The 8,898-nt window shown below is 40.8% G+C and overlaps 1 non-coding gene across 1 annotated transcript; it reads right to left on the reverse strand.

Annotated features, from left to right (window-relative positions):
* Positions 1–428: 428 nt before the first annotated feature.
* On the reverse strand, positions 429–535 carry LOC146939255 (small nucleolar RNA R71). The gene has a single exon (XR_015033789.1). It is a non-coding gene; the product is annotated as a small nucleolar RNA R71 (small nucleolar RNA).
* Positions 536–8,898: the final 8,363 nt, after the last annotated feature.

The following is an 8,898-nucleotide window of genomic DNA, read 5'->3' on the forward strand; positions in this document are numbered from 1 at the left end:
AATCTGAAACAATCTCTTCTCCTAAATCTGCAACTATGGAAGGGGAAGGAGTTGTACCACCAAGACCTAAGCTTGGAGACTACGGGTTAGCCACTCATCGCGGTCAACTGACCCACACTTTTCAACCAGCTAACCCCGTGGCTTTCGACATCAAGACAACTGTCCTCAACGGTTTGAGGGACAAGCAATTCGATGGGACTGAAGCTATGAATCCGCATGAACACTTGAGCCGCTTTGCTGAAACCTGCGAGTTTTGTGTGCAACCAGCCACCGTGACTGAAGCACAGAAGAAACTAAGGCTGTTCCCTTTCACTTTGACGGGAAGAGCAAAAGATTGGTTGCTAACAATTCCAAACGGGACTGTCCAAACATGGGAAGAGTTAGAGCTGAAGTTCTTGGAGAAGTACTTCCCTATGTCTAAGTATTGGGACAAGAAGATGGAGATCTCTAACTTCAAGCAAGGAGAAGGTGAATCATTGTATGATGCTTGGGAGCGATTCAACTTACTTCTTAAGAGATGCCCTAATCATGAGTTCACCGAGAAGCAATACCTCCAAATCTTCACTGAGGGGGTAACACCAAACACTAGAATGTTCTTAGATGCTTCCGCGGGAGGTAGTCTCAAGAGCAAAACTGATCATGAAGTCCAAGCTTTGATAGAAAACATGGCTGGAAATGAGTATCGTGCTGAAGCTAAGAAGAAGGAAAGAGGAGTGTTTGGTGTGAGTGAACAAACTGCTATCCTTGCTAACCAAGCAGCTATGAACAAACAAATTGAAGCTCTAACTAAGGAGTTGCAAGGCTTCACTTTGGCTCAAAAGCAACAACAAGTAGCTGCAATCAAGTGTGACTTATGTGGTGAAGAACATCCCAACGGTGAATGCGTTCCGGAAGGACCAAGTGAAGAAGCTAACTTCATGGGAGGTTATCAAAGGCAGAATCAATACTACAATTCAGGCATTAATAAGCATCCAAATCTAAGCTACTCAAATAACAATGCTTTGAACTCTCAGATGCTTACTCCTCCTCAACAACAACAAAGGAAGCCATCAGCTCTTGAAGAAACTATGATGAACTTCATGAAAATGACTCAAGGCAACTTTGAAGAGATGAAGAAGAGTCAAGAAGCTGAAAGAAAGAACAATGAAGCTTCTAGGAAGCTGCTTGAAACTCAACTGGGGCAATTAGCTAAGCAATTGGCTGAACAAAGTAAAGGCGGATTCTCAGGTAACACTAAAGATAACCCTAAGAATGAGTCTTGTAATGCTATTGAATTAAGGAGCAAAAAGGTTTTGACACCTTTAGTTCCAAAAGCTCCAAAGAAGGTTGATGATGTGGTTGAGGTGGAGGAGAACGATGTAGTTGAAAAAAATGATGAGGGTGTAGTTGAAAATGAAAAGAAGAAAAAAATAGAGGGAGATAAAAGTGAGAAATTGATAGATGAAAACTCAATCTTGAGGAAGTCAAAGAGTCAAATCTTGAAAGATGGAGACAAGCCACAAATTATTCCATCATATGTGAAGCTTCCTTATCCTCATCTAGAGAAGAAGAAAAAGAAGGAGGAAGGACAATTCAAGAAGTTCATGCAACTTGTCTCACAACTTCAAGTAAATATCCCTTTCAGTGAGGCTCTTGATCAAATGCCTTTGTATGCCAAGTTCATGAAAGATTTGCTAACGGGAAGAAGAAAGCCTAAAGATGATGAAAATATTTCTCTTTCCGAGAATTGTAGCGCCATTCTTCAAAAGAAGCTACCACCTAAGCTGAAAGATCCTGGTGCTTTTACTATCCCTTGTTCCATTGGACCGGTAGACATTGGAAGAGCTTTATGTGACTTGGGAGCAAGTATAAATCTGATGCCTCTTTCAATGATGAAGAAGCTTAAGTGTGGGGAACCAAAACCAACAAGAATGACCATTACTTTAGCTGATCGGTCAATCTCTTACCCTTTCGGTATACTTGAAGATGTGCTAGTCAAGGTTAATGATCTTGTGTTTCCAGCAGACTTTGTGATCTTAGATATGGCTGAAGATGAAGATATGCCACTCATTTTAGGAAGACCTTTCCTTGCAACTGGTCGTGCTTTGATTGATGTTGAGATGGGAGAGCTGATGTTGAGGTTCCATAAGGAGCAGGTAGTCTTCAATATCTTTGAGGCAATGAAGCACCAAGATGAGAATCCCAAGTGTTACCGGATTGACGTTGTGGAAGAAACAGTGGAAGATAAATCCCTTGAATCTCAATCTATTCAATCTACGGAGGTGGAAAGTGTGGAATCTATAGACAGACAAGAAGTGATTGAAGATCTTGGAAAGATAGAGGGTGTTAAGCAACTGGAAGTAAGCAAAGAACATATGCACCAACAATCATCAGGAGACATCCGTGACAACAAGTATGGGGGATTGACAACTGGTAAAAATGAAATAAAGACTACTACCACTGGTCCAGGTGGTAAATTGGCTTATAGAAGGATTCCCTGTGGGATGCGTAATGGGCCGGCTGCTTTTCGATGGTGTATGCATTCAACTCTCTCTGACACTTTGGAAAGAATTAGGAGGAACTGTGACGAAGGGTTGGCAAGAAACAAGCCTGTTGATGAAGCTGTAGACCTCAAGAAGTCTGGTGCACAAGGAACTTTCAAGGGTAAGGAACAAAAGTTGAAATGTTACCGTGAAGGAGGACTCCCAAACAATGAAGAGGGAGCCGCATCAAATGATCCTTAGGGGTCGTCATGAGTCAAGCTAGTGACGGTAAAGAAGCGCTTGGTGGGAGGCAACCCACATTTAGATTTCAGGTAGTATTTCTTATTTTCTTTTTATTGCTTTCAAATATTCAAAAACACAAAAAGATTTTAGCTGAAACAGACAGAGGAAAGAAAATTTATTTTGTTTTCCAATACTGTGCAAATCGTGACACGTTTTGGGCAAAACGTGACACGATTTGCCCTCCCTCTGAAGCTCCTCTCAGAAATTTTTCTAAGTTAAAAAAGGTGCCATTCGACATTTCCAAAAACGTGTCACGATGCTGAAATCGTGACACGAATTTTGGCACCTAAATATTTTTCTAAGTCTCAAACTGGTGCAATTCGACAATTGGAAATCGTGACACGTTGGCCAAAACGTGACACGATTTTAAGCAGTTTCAAAAATTTAACCGTTACAAAACAAAATCGTGACACGTTTTTGGCCAAACGTGGCACGATTTTCCCAGCTTATAAATATATCCAACACGATTTTCATTCCATTCACTTCCAAAAGTAGCCAAACTCTGCCAAAATTTTCCCAGAACCATAACCTACGATTTTCTAACCCTTTTCTACCATAAATCTTCATCTTTTCATCTTCCAATCATCAAACCATCACCATTAACCTTCATTTTCACCCACAAACAAACCAAATCCAACATCTCAATCCTCTCCACTCCAACCCTAACCCTAATATCCATTTTCTCCAAACCCTAACCTTAACCATGGTTGAGACCCGCAACAAAGGCAAGTCCCAAGCCACATCCCAACCAGCCAAAAAGGCCAAAATAGCCCCCAAACGCAAACAACCTGTCAAACCTAGCCCTAACACCGCACCCCCACCGTCCATCAACCACCGGTTTTATAATACTGCTGCCCGTGACCGTTTCAAGGACATCCGAGGCTATAGGGTGATCCCGGAGAGAGGTTTTGATTTCACCAAACTCATCTCCAACCCCGAATTCCATCAAGTGATCACTGAGAGAGGGTGGGAGTCTCTTGTGAGTATGATATTTGAGCAGGCCAACAAAACGATTGGGATAGAATTCTATTCCAATGCTAGGTATATGGGGAGGAAGTATGTGTCCTATGTGAGGGGGAAGGAGATAGACTATAGCCCGGAGAGGATTAATCAGTTGCTTGAGATTGTGCCACCGGAGATTTGTGATGTGAAGAGGAGGATGGAGGAGTGCAAGAATTGGGATGATGAAAGGTGGGAGGAGTTGCTAATGCAGATTTGTGTTGAAGGTGCTAAGTGGCATGGAGGGTCACATATGCTGTTGAGGGCTGACTTCAAGCCCCATGCAAAGGCGTGGGCATCTTTTGTGGTGCAAACTATTGAGGGCACCTCTTGTACTTCAGAGATTCCGCTGCCCCGCTTGTTGACGCTGTCTGCTATTCTTGATGGTGCACCCATCAATGTTGGTGAGTTAATTGCCGACAATATCTATATGTTTGCTTCAGGTACCAAGAAGGCACTCCCTCATTTGAGCCTTATCAATTGGCTTTGTGAGGAGGAGGAGTGCGATTTGTTTGCTAATGATTTGAGTGCAGCAATGATGAAGCCCATCACCGACACTTACATGGATGGCTTTGTCAAGGATTATCATGACCGCATGCAGACTATCATGGGTGCCGAGGCAGCAGCAGCAGGACAGCCACAGCCGCCACCACCACAACAGCCACAGCCACCACCTCAGAGTCAGACTTTTGCTGGAGAGGGGAGCAGCCAGCAGGGTGCCTATGCACCTATTCATCCTATGATGCTGGACTACATGTTCGGCCATGCCAACTGGATGAATGAGGTGTCAGATCAGGAGTATTGGAACCGTCCGAGGTTTGGTCAGGAGTTCACTGAGGCGGTCTGCCTCAACAGGAGGAAGATGACTGGGTCTTTCGAGCGCTTTGATGGGTCCGAGGAGGCTATGGACCACTACTTTGATGTCACCAGAGGTCGAGCTCAGGATAGAGAGCAGGAGATCCGAGCTGACTTTGCTGCTGGTGGAGCTCAGTCTAGGCAGCACTTTGGGGAGGATACCTATGCAGAGGAGGACCCCAACACTTGGATTCCGGAGGACCAGATGCAGGATTGAGTGGGCTACTGATGGCCCACCTATTTTTATTTTTCTGTTTTTGTTTCAGCACTTTGGTTATGTAACTTTAATTTTATGTTCGAACAATTTTAATTGCTTTTAATTAAGTTTAACTCGGTTTTATTCCCCCCGTTGATGTAATTATTCCTGCACTTGTTTATTATTGATGAATTTGTTTGTTTAGTTGACTTTTTACAGTTTGATAACAAATAGTTGTTCAAGTGGTATTCCAAAAGTTCAAAAGGAGGAGTGACTTGGTTTTCAAAGGCGAAGTGTACGGCGTTGCTAGGTAGTCACATACTCCCAGAAATCTCAGCCATAAGGTTCATTGCCATATTTTGTTTTTCAATTTACTTATATATAGATTAGTTTTCCATGCAACTACATTTCTAGAACTTGCATTGTTTCTCTATTATTGATTGGTCTTTGTTAATTACACACTGAGGCAAAAGTGCTTGGTCCTGTGAGCCTTTTGAAGCCTACCCTGATTATAATTGTTACACTTTATCCTTTTCTTAGCCACTTTGAGCCGGTAGGATTAGAACTTTTTATTCGGTGACAAACTACATTACAAACTTAGAGACTTTTAGGACTTGTCCCTTATTGTTTTTCTGAGTTAGGCATTGTAGAATGTTGCTTAAAAATTAAGTTTGGGGTTGCTATTGGAATTTGCAACCAATTAAGTTTGGGGTGGGGTACTAGAGAATAAGAGAACAAAAAGAAAAAGAATTGTCATGCAAAATGCAAATATACATTCAAAAATTGATGTATGAAAAAAAAAAAGATGAAATGAATGATGAAAAAGGGACCAAACTTTAAAACATGCGAGTAACTTCAAACTCGATGGTCCCTAAAAGTTATAAATATTCTCTAGTACCTTTGCATTGATTGTTATTCCACAAGGTGAATGATCGTAGGATTGAATTTGTTCTTTAACTTCCGTAGGAATGCCTAACTCTAATTTTGTGTAGCCTACTTATCCAAATATGTCCCACCTTTCACCTAAGCCCCGTTATAACCCTAAAGACCTCAAAAGTGTGTAATGATATTGACTTTGATTGATGTTTAGAAACTTTTCAAGCGTATGGTAATATGTAGATCTGCATGTCGACTGGTAGAACCCTATTTCAAATATTTGCGTGGAGTTGTGAATTGGTGGATGCATACAAGTCAAACTAGCTCATCATTAGCTAGTAAGGTGTTGAACTTTTGGGTACTACTGCTTGAATAGGTAATTGTTATTTCACTGTCAATTGTCAGCTTTGCAAGTAAATTCCTTGAGGACAAGGAATGGTTTAAGTTTGGGGTTGTGATGACATCTTGTCATTACGTAATTTTATATGTATTTTAGCACAAAAATGGAGTTCACAAGGAGACTTATGCAGCAAAAGAGCAGAAAAACTGAAGAAAATACAAAGAAAGAAAACGTGTCACGATTTATCAGAAACGTGACACGATTTAAGAGCTTCAGAAAGGTTTGGTTCGACATTATGAAAACGTGTCACGATTGGTAAAACGTGACACGATTTGGTGAAACCCTAATTCAGTTTCTTGCTCCAGAAGGTAAAAACGTGTCACGATTCACTTAAAACGTGACACGATTTGGGCGATATTCTGTGCCTATTTATGCTGAAGTCTATTCCAAAAACAAGGGTTACGAATTCTAGAGAGCCAAGTGCGATTTTGCAACTGCAAGGAAGACCAGGAGGACGATTTCTTCATCTTCCAACCACTTTGTGTATGTTTTATTACCTCTAATGATTATGTTATTTGTAAACATTATTATGAGTAGCTAAATCCATTAGAGGTTAGGTCTGAGATGATTCGTTGTAACCCTAATTGAGATATTATGTTGTGAAACTCTATTTATTGTGAATGATATTCTAGTCTTTATTCAATTCAATTGTTCTTAATGCTTTTTATATCCTGATCAAATATAAATATGATTTTGTGAGAATGAATGACTACTGACCATAGCTTTCTACTTAGACCTATTGAATTGTTCTAATAAACATGGTTAGTCTAGGAATGGATAATCGTTTATTAGTGATGTTAGGTTAACGTGCTTTAAACCTTCAAAGATTATTAGACCACCTAAGGGATTAGGGGCTGTAGTTTAAGAAGAGGGTCCTAACTCAAGGGATTGATTAGGACTATTTTGTTAACTATCGTGGGATTAGAAGATCATTCATACGAATAGGTGCAACATAACAATTAGGGGAACATAGATGATTCGAAAGACCTAAACTCATCTCTCTCTTATTCTTGAAAACCAATTTATTTTTAGCAATTACTTTTATGCAATCAAACCAATCTACTGCCTAGTGGCAAATCAAAATAACCTTTATACATCCTAAAATACAACGTAGTTGAATTATTGAGATTAAAAACAGTCCTCGTGGGATCGATATTTTTACTACTTCGATAGTATTTGGTGCACTTGCCAGAGATCTATCAGACGTCTTGCATAGTCACGGTATGGGATCAACTTCTCATGATGAGTCTCCCATTCACCCTTTATCTGATTAATGACAAGTGCAGAATCTCCATAGATGTCAAGGTGCTTAATTCTCAGATCGAGGGCTTCTTCAATGCCCAAGATGCATGCTTCATATTCAGCTATGTTGTTTGTGCATTCAAAGGTTATTCGAGCAGTGAAAGGAATGTAGTGCCCCTGTGGCGTTACAATGATGGCCCCAATTCCTTTACCGTAAGCATTAACAGCACCATCAAACACCAATCCCCATTTGCTGTTGGGATCCGGCCCTTCATTGATCAGTGGTTCTTCACAGTCTTTTGCTTTCAGATACATAATCTCTTCATCAGGGAAATCAAACTTAATTGGCTGGTAATCATCAAGAGGCTGACAAGCAAGATGCTCAGCAAGGATGCTTCCTTTGATTGCTTTCTGAGCTTTGTACACAATATCATATTCAGACAACAACATCTGCCAACGTGCAATCTTTCCAGTAACAGCAGGCTTTCCAAAGATGTACTTGATTGGATCCATTCGGGATATCAACCAAGTTGTATGATTTACCATATAATGACGCAGGCGTTTGGCAGCCCAAGCTAAAACACAACAAGTCTTTTCAAGCGTTGTATACCGAGTCTCACAGTTGGTGAATTTCTTGCTCAGATAGTAGATATCATGCTCTTTCTTACCAGTCTCATCTTGTTGACCGAGAACACAACCCACTGAATCATCTAACACTGACAAATACATAATCAAAGGCCTTCCTTCCACTGGTGGGACAAGGATAGGTGGTTCCAACAGGTATTCTTTAATGCTATCAAAAGCTTCCTGACATTCATCATTCCATACAACAGGCTGGTTCTTTCTGAGCAATTTGAAAATTGGACCACAAGTAGTAGTCATGTGGGATATGAATCTTGAAATATAGTTCAGACGTCCGAGGAAACCTCTGACTTGTTTTTCAGTTTGAGGGGCCGGCATCTCTCTGATGGCTCGGACTTTGTCAGGGTCAACTTCAATGCCTCTTTGGCTGACAATGAAGCCTAGCAACTTTCCAGATCTTACACCGAATGTACACTTGTTAGGATTCAAACGCAGCTTGTACTTTCTCAGTCTTTCAAACATCTTTTTCAAATACACAACATGCTGCTCTTCATCACTTGATTTCACAATCATATCATCAACATATACTTCAATCTCTTTGTGAATCATATCATGAAACAGAGTAGTCATACCCCTTTGATAGGTAGCACCAGCATTTATCAAGCCAAACGGCATCACTTTATAACAGAACGTTCCCCACGGAGTAATGAAGGACGTCTTTTCCCTATCTTCAGGTGACATTCGTATCTGATTATAACCAGAGAAACCATCCATAAAAGAAAACACTTTGGACTGAGCGGTACTGTCAACAAGCACATCTATATGAGGCAATGGGAAGTTATCTTTTGGACTGGCTTTGTTCAGATCTATGTAATCAACACACATTCGAACTTTCCCATCTTTCTTTGGTACTGGCACAATGTTGGCAATCCACTCAGGATATTCAGCTGTCATGAGGAAACCCGCATCAATCTGCTTCTGCA

Source organism: Medicago sativa, chromosome 3, assembly GCF_051527215.1.
Source record: "Medicago sativa cultivar Bolivia chromosome 3, Bolivia_mono, whole genome shotgun sequence".
In the NCBI taxonomy this organism is placed as follows: Eukaryota; Viridiplantae; Streptophyta; class Magnoliopsida; order Fabales; family Fabaceae; genus Medicago; species Medicago sativa.